The sequence below is a fragment of the Athene cunicularia genome (genome assembly GCF_003259725.1).
Source record: "Athene cunicularia isolate RWA chromosome 1 unlocalized genomic scaffold, athCun1 chr1_part1, whole genome shotgun sequence".
Taxonomy (NCBI): domain Eukaryota; kingdom Metazoa; phylum Chordata; class Aves; order Strigiformes; family Strigidae; genus Athene; species Athene cunicularia.
Genome location: NW_020799091.1, coordinates 42,802,782 through 42,811,233, shown reverse-complemented (window position 1 = coordinate 42,811,233; position 8,452 = coordinate 42,802,782).

Genomic DNA, 8,452 nt, shown 5'->3' with positions numbered 1-8,452 from the left:
GCCCAGCGCGCCGGGGAGAGGTGCCCGGCGCAGGGTCCGGTCGCTTCAGGCAGCGGCGGGGCGCAGGCAGGGGCGCCCGGGCGCGGTGCTGGCAGCGGAGTGGAAGAGGGTTTTCAACAAGTGCGGCGATCTGCCGAGGCCCCTCTCGTGCTTTAGCATTATTTATAGTCTTTTAAAGAAGCGCTGCTAATGTAGGCATTTTAAAACAACCGTCTCCCCTACCTTTCATCTTCAAAAGGGTTTTAAAGGCAGTCATTCAAATTTACTATTTTTTGTCCCGAAGGCAACTCGTACTCAAAACCCGCTGCTAATAAATTTCAGCGCTGCAATATACATCTCCCCTATACGCTGTGAAAATGCTGTTACAGAAATAGCTCAGAGGAGAAGGAAAAAGGGGAGAGGAAAGAGGGAGTGACTGTTGTCTCTTCTCTTCTTTCCCCCTCGGATGAGACAGGTTTCTATTTACTTGTTTTGAGGTGTGCTTTCGATGCAAAGCATATTTCCCCATAGACACAGGACGGTGAGCTAAGCTCCTGCATGTTTCACTGAAGTAGGGGAAAAAGGAGGGACACCGAAGGGTGTGCAACACCAAAGGGCTCACATCATATGGGAAAAGTACAGCACGTATTGGAGCCTTGGAAAAAACCCAAACTTTCCACCTTTCTCCTGGCCCTGCCAGCCCTGTGCTCTCAGTTTGCAGGGAGTCTGTGAATCCACAGTAATGTTGGCAACATCCCCCTCCCCACATTTGTCCGCTATCATTTACAGATAGACTCTTTTTCTTAAACATAAAAAAAACATTTTTTCTGGTCAACCCGGCACTCCTCCCTTTGCTTCCCAGTCTACAGCAAGTAGGATGTTTCAGAGCCTGCATGCAGAAAGCTAATTACAGAACCAGGAAAGAGTTCAGCATAACATTTCTTTACACAAACTGTCTGTTTAGCAATATGTGGCCGCTTGATGCTTGTTATTACTAACATAGATCCGGCTACTCCTGTCGGCATAGCGTTTAAAGCCATGCAGGCTAATTTCCATCCAACACTAACACATATTCACATTTATACAATGTGCAACTTCAGTGCCCTTCTCTGAAGATTCATTGCTGGCATTTCTTTCCCCATGCTAGCCTAGAAATAGTTGTTTCAACCAAAATATTTTAAAACCATGTTTTGTTTTTGTGTGAACACCCTCCACATAACCCTAGTTTAGGGTTATGCTTCAAACTGCGTTTTCTGAATGCCCTTCATGTACCCTGTTTCAACCCAGTGAGGCTTTGAACTACATTTTTGACCCTCTGAAATGGCAAGTTTAGTATAAACTGCTCTGTAACAGCCTTAAAAATGCAACATTAATAATGCTGTACTATGCTGTCTGGAAATTCATTCAGCTGTAATTCTTCTAGATCAGGCACAATATAGGGCTAGGCAGCATCTGATGTGGCGCATATACTAGTAACTTTCAGACATTTATGTAAATTGTATGGCTGTAGTAACTGAAATGTTTCTGAGACTCGCACACTTGTAATTATATGTTTTACCTCCATCTGATTAAATGAATGATAAACAGATAATTTCAAAATTGGTTTTTTGTTTTGCTTTGTTTTGTATATGTACATTTATAAAGAGTCTGCTCTGGCAAATGCTTTGGCAGGTTAATTAGAACGGTATCACTGAGAAAAGCTCTGTGTATACTTAAAACATTTTCAGAAGTAAATCTGAATGTGTTTGATTTTTTAAAAAAGGATATAATTACATCTGAACTAGAGGTAAATAAAGCCAATCCAATCGCCATGTTTTTGTGCTAATAATGGGCCTCGTCCTACAGTCTTTTGTCAAGCAACAGTCAATGGAAGATTACTAAAGACTATATAATTTTTAAAGGGTGATTTTTTATTTTAGCATTTCTACTAACAATTAAACAGGCAAGTCAGATCGACTCCTGTTCCTGCTGAGGTTCGCTGCTCATCTGACCTACACAGTGCTGCACTATTTAGCTTACATAGTCTTATGATGCATGTTTAGATCCAGACAGAAAAATTGATAGCCCATTTTAAGAATTTCTGTTGTTATTAGATTTTATACTTTGAACAAATCATTTTTATTTACAAATTTAAAGTCAGTAATAAGCTGCCAACTAAGATAACCTCCTAAATGAAATGAGAGTTTGTTCAGAATTAATCATCAGAAAAAAACAAACCACAAAGAGTTTACAGTTGTAATCACTTTGGAACGTTTCTGTTTCTTCACTGATTCTCCAGACGGAGTTAGAAGTGAGTTTACACCCTAACAGACAGATTTGCAGCAGAAAACCAAGTAAGCTCTTTTAAACCCAGCACAGTTCTGTTTGTGTAAGTAAATAAGACTTTTGGCAGATGCCTTCAGGAGTTACGGTAAGTGATCATTCCTCTGCAACACAGTTCCCTGAGCATCTTATAAAAATGACAACTCAAGGTCTTTGGTTACTGTCCTGCAGAGCAAAAAAGGAGAAATAAAATGTTGAGTGTTGACCTCCTAGAGCTGGATATGTGAAAGGCACCTTTCAGCATCTTTGGCCACTCAAGAGAAGCACAGTGCTCTGCACTCGAAAGAGCATTACCAGGTGCAATGAAAAAGGGTTAAACTTTCTGAAACTATGTAAATGCTGCAGGTTCTGAGCGGGCAAGGATCCAGGCTTTCTGAATGAATGTAGACTCAATTACTTTGAACTCTCTTGTTCTGTGCATTCCTCTTCGCTTAGTAGTGCTATACCCATTAGGGGAGACAGGAGAAAACAAGAACAAATGTCAAGTCCCAGGCGGTCGGGAGCTTGGCAGTGGTGGAGCACAGCACTGCCTTGTGGGAGAGGGGTTGGGAGCCAAGCAGTTCAGAATGGGTGGGAGGGGGGACAGGATGGAGACAGGCTCACTGGTTTCCTAACTCATCAGCTCCACCAGACATACCTCTTAGGGAACATACTCGAGTTCCACCATCATGGTGGGGAGGAGAAGGACAAAGCTGATGGGGACCTACCTGCATGTGAGTTGTTTGGAGGGGTAGGGAAGGAGTAGGGAAAGAGTGGAAAGATGTGGACAAGTTTTTATAATGATGAGGTGAGGGAAACCTGAGGACCTCAGCTGGACTGAGCCAGACTTGAAGGCATAGAAAGATGTCTGATAATAATTCCAAGAGCTTTTAGCACATTCAGAGGCCTGTCCCAAGCCAACAAATATGCACCTAATTTTTTCATGTAAACTTACTAGAGAAGTGGAAATAAACTTTCTTCTTGCAAAATCAGTAGCTGTCTGTACTTTTGGCCACCCATTAGACTCCATCTCCCCAAGGGAAGAAATGGTATCTCTTCATACTTTTGACTTTCAAAAGAGAGCCAGTACGATCCTTTTACCTCAAGACAGTCATTATTTTTCCTCATTCTAACTTTCCACTGAAAACAGGATTGCACTAGCCACGAGGTACCATCTTAACTCATAACAGGCTTCGCAAATGCCACTCACGCTATATAATACAGCACCACCACAACGAGGAATGTAGCAGGGTGACTTTCTGTTAAAGCGAATGTGGAAAATCATGAAACGATAGTCTATTGCTGTGTACCTTTATCTGTTGCCATTTTCAGGATTAGCTTGACTTTGCTTATGCAAAGGCAAGCCCACTTTCCATTTTTTATTTCACATTACCAGAAATACTGTGATAGACCCTACAGAGAGAAGGATATTCTTCCTGAAATAACAAAATGGCACTCCCTAATTAGATCAGCCTGGCATTTTGAGTAAAAATACACTCCTTGACTTCTTTCCTCTCTTAACATTTCAGTAGTCACCCAGTTTTGCCTTTCTGCTCTGCTGTGCAAAGGCTTACAATCAGGAAAATAACCTCTCATTCCCCTTGGACAAGGCTTTGTTGTGAAGCATATACAGAAAATGAGTTTTCATTTTACCAACTCCCCTGTATACCCTAGGACAGTTGTGTAAATCTTTCCCATTCCCAGTGGAGTCCCTCAGGATTTCTTTGCTGTGCCGCCAGGAGTGAATAGTGTACCTTCCTGAACCAGCTTGACATTTCTTGTTACGGGAATTGAACTGGCACATCATGTCAAGTAGAAACCTCCTCAGTAGTGACTCCAGAACTGGAGAACCGGATTTGACTGTTTTTTAGAATATAAAGATCTAAAAACTGGAAAACAATTGATTCTTCTATTCTCTAGGTCAAGGGAGAGTCACCGTTGCAAACCTTGGTACAGACTTTATAAAAAGAGAGGTGTACACAAGCTTCTCTTCTGCACAGTTAAAAACGAGGCAAAACTTTTAAAGTTATGTTTGAAGTTTGCTAAGACTACTGAAAGCACCCAGATGCACTTGTACTTGTGGTTTGTTTTTATCCTTTAGCTAAACATATTTTTCTTCCAATGTAAGATGAGTAAGTTAGAATAGCAATGAAGGTTTGTGACAAGTAAATGAAGGTATGTAAGCTTACCCACAAATAACCTTTGAAAATTATTTTTGCAGCAACAGGTAAAGATCCTACCATGTCTGCATTTTCTGTGTTTTGACCTGACTGACTCAGTCTGCATTGTATGAAGCCTAATTACAGATTAATTATATAAATCTGTCTATGCAGAGATCTGTTCAAGTATTTTCCCTCAAGTTTAACTTGAGCATGTGTGTATACACTTGCATGCATCAGTCTGATTTGCTATTTATCAAGGCCAGTGCTGACTTGGCGGAACAGATGCTTCAAGATGGAAACTTCAACTGCTCATTACTTGAATTCTTGGATTAAGAATCATCAACCTGTCTGGAGAAAACAAGACATCTTACTCAGTAGCTGAACTCAATCTTTACCCAGATTTTAAGGAGTCTTAATAACTTCAGGTAACAGCCTTTTATTTCTCAGTTTCAGGTACATTTCAAATATTTTCAGCCCATCTGAGAAGAGGAAGTACAGAAAAATCTTTTTTGTTTCCTGTCCCATTTTTTGCCCTCTATAGGTTTAATGTATATTCTGAACCAGAGGCTGTTTATTACAACAGGCCTTACTGAGAACAACAGATCACTGACTCAGCTTTAGGAGATGAGTGTTTCCTGTATTTTCATCCATTGTCATACAGCTGCTCGGTTCTGACTTGTTGCACGATAGAGCCAGAAAGTACAACAGCATGCTCCTTAAGCATGTCATTTAATTATTTATGTACTACTAGCGCAGATAGAAATCTGTACACGGGGATAATTACACAGGATTAATTAAAATGCATACTTAGAAAATAATATTCATGATTTTTGGAATGGTGGTTTGCCTGTCCCTTGGAAGTTTGGTGGGAGCCACCACCACTATTTTCTACCACCTTCCCCGCTCAATGCAGAGGCTGCCCGCTTTATAAAAGCAAATGCTGTTGGCAACATTTGTTAGCAATGGGTGGTCCTATGCTGATGTTTAACTGCTTGAATATATGAGACAAACCCACATTCTTTACTACTAAAGAAAGTATTTTTGGCTCCAGAGTGTTTATGCTGAAAATTTGTTAACAAATGCTAACTGTAAAACGGCCATACTTGCATGTTTTGGCTGAAATCTCCTGATTAGAGAAATAATGTAGAGTGGTTTGGGTTTTGTGATATACTGGTCTACCAGCTGGGAGATGGAGCCTTTACAGGCTCGGATGTGGCACAGAGGATAGTCTGGCTAGACAAGCTAAGGAGGGCATTAAAGCAATGACATGCTACTTGTTTAACAGTCCCTAGGAGCATAATGAAGTAGGGTAGCGAATGCTCATTTGGAACTAAATCCTGACGTTGAGAGCAAAAATAATTAAGGGATGTGGTCAGAAAAAAAATCCTTCACCTCTTACGCTCTGTTCTTTCAAGCAGGGGCAGAAAGGATAAGCTCCTTAATCGACTGCCTGTAATGTGCAGAAGGATCCTGGGGACTTCCTGCAGGGTACAGTGTGCTGCTTACTGTGATACCGGGAGCACTGCAGAGACCCTGACAGACCACTCTGGCTATCCAGAGAAGCTAATGACCCTGTGTGGCTATGTTTCCAGTGGTACCTGAACTGCCTTATTGACAGCAAGGGTAGGAACTTAAATTTCAGTGTGTGATGGTAAGCTACACCCTTAGTGGTGAAGCAGGAGAGCTCATGCTCTTGGCGCTAATGTCTTCACAATTTCTAAAATTAAGTGGTAGTCTCTTTACTCAAACAATCTTGCACCTGGCATAGGAGAATTCTGCACTAGACAAGTTTATAATCATCAGATCAGATAACTGGTCAAAAAAAGGGAAACTTGTGGTGAACATCCCAAAATGATTATTTAATCATACTGCAATAAGTAGAAAGGACTGAAGCAAAAAGGTATCGACTTGGTGACTTAAAAAGGCTAATTTGACAAAGCTGAAAAAAATAGTAGGCTTAAGTAGTGACCAATGAATAATTAGGCAGTCTAACTGAGGTGAGTAGAGTCCTCAAAGTCTACAATCCCACAGAAGCTAGTCAAAACAAAGTACCCCTTCCTCAAAAGAACGACATCTTTCTTTCTGCCTCTTTAGAGGGCATTTCGTAAAGCAGTTATAATTATAGATACTCAACAGCTGGGAAAAGAACTAGTAACAGCAAATATAACTTTGATGGCAGGGATTATGGAAAAATAATATGGAAGAAAAAAGATGCCTAAGAAGTCAGTGACCTGCATTGAAAAGAACATCTAAAAAAAGTCCATGAAATTTATTAAGAACTCTAACAATTGTTTGTTTTTAGATAAAAGATGTAGAACTGTTGACAAGTAAGAAGAAAAAACATTCTAAATATTCCTGTGCTGTATTTGGGAAAAGAATAGGAAATGTATTTGTGTCATATAATGACAAAATATTTTCCATTTCAACAGTAATTCAAGAACATATTAAACCAGCTACTATTAATGGTCTTAGTTGAGTATGTCTGGATAACTTCACACCAAGAATTTTAAAAGAGCTGGTCAGTGAGCTTTCAGGATTAATATTCAGTAATTGTTAGAATATTAGACATGTTCCAGAAGACTGTTGAGAAAGCTAGAGTTAGAACCAATACGTAAAAGAAAATGTAAATTAAATGATGCAGGTAATTATAGATTTGCATTGTGACATTAATTTGAGCAGCTTAATGTGAATAGTCAATGTGGGGATTTATTAAAATAGAAAGATAATACAATTTATGCCACTCAGTAGATGCTTATGAAAAACAAGACCTTGTTGTACTACCTTTGAATAATGCTGGTCATTGAAAGATAACAGAGTTTATGCAAAACACATTTTTGTAAAGTATACCCCTTGATTCAGGTCCACATTTTTGACTAAAATTCCTCATTGACAAGTCTCAACTTTTTTCAAATGGAATATTGCTGGGTTGGTTTGGAAGGTCTTTACAGGGATTGTTTTTTAACAAGCTATTTAACTTTTTTTAAAGAAAACATAATAATTAACCAATTTTATTGAGGACATTAAGCATGGGGGAGAAATAAATAATAAAGGTGGGAAATCGGTCTACTGAAACAACAGATCCCTAGATTCTTTGGTATGTTGGATGCTTCTAAACTGTACATCTTCCAGTATAGATACATATCAAAAGGTTCTTGGCTTCATAATGGCTAGTTAGCTCAAAATGATTCCTCAGGTGGCCAAGAAGGATGTAAATCTTAGACGCCTAAACAGGTGAACCTCATGTAGAGCTGTTATATTATAACTGGCACTGGTGAAAGTGTTTTACTGAAATGCTCAATCTTTTTCAGCATCCACAGTTCAAGAGGGGTTGAAATCACTTAGCTGTTGAGCCTGCACCCACTTGTAGTGTCTACTGACATAGTGAACCAATGGAAAGGGCTAGACCTCTGGGTGGAGGCAGACACTGCTTCCCTCTGAAGGCCTTAATTCTGTATTGACTACGTGATCATTTGAACATTTTAGAAAGGCAGTTTTCAGTCTTTCCTACTTATGCCTCCCTCTTTTTTTTTTTTTAATCAAAAATAATAAAGCTTGTATAATGAATTTAAAATTATTACCAACAGGTTTGCTTTTCTCAGTTACTTCTTGAGGAGTCCTACTAGTTCATAAGCACAAGCTCACAGACTGACAGCTGTTTAGAAGGACCTTTTCAGTACACACTTAAAACTTATGTGCAGTATACCAAGGTTGGAGGTTGAGTGGCTGGAGTTAAATCTAGACAATTTCAATCTTGATCAGTCTCCTAAGTGAGGTTGCTTGAGTATCGTCGTTTATATTCTGATAGATATTTTTTGTTAGTATTTGAGAATCACTCTGAACCAGCTTATAGATCAGTAATGGCATGTGCACCATAGCTAAGGAATTCCCGATTTAAGTAAAATGGTAATGTGTCTTTGTTGCTTCATTTTTGCTGTTGCACACCCCAGTTCCGTGATCTGTTCAGGGGAGCCACCCCAACTCAAAGGAGCACAAAGAATTAGGTAGTATCT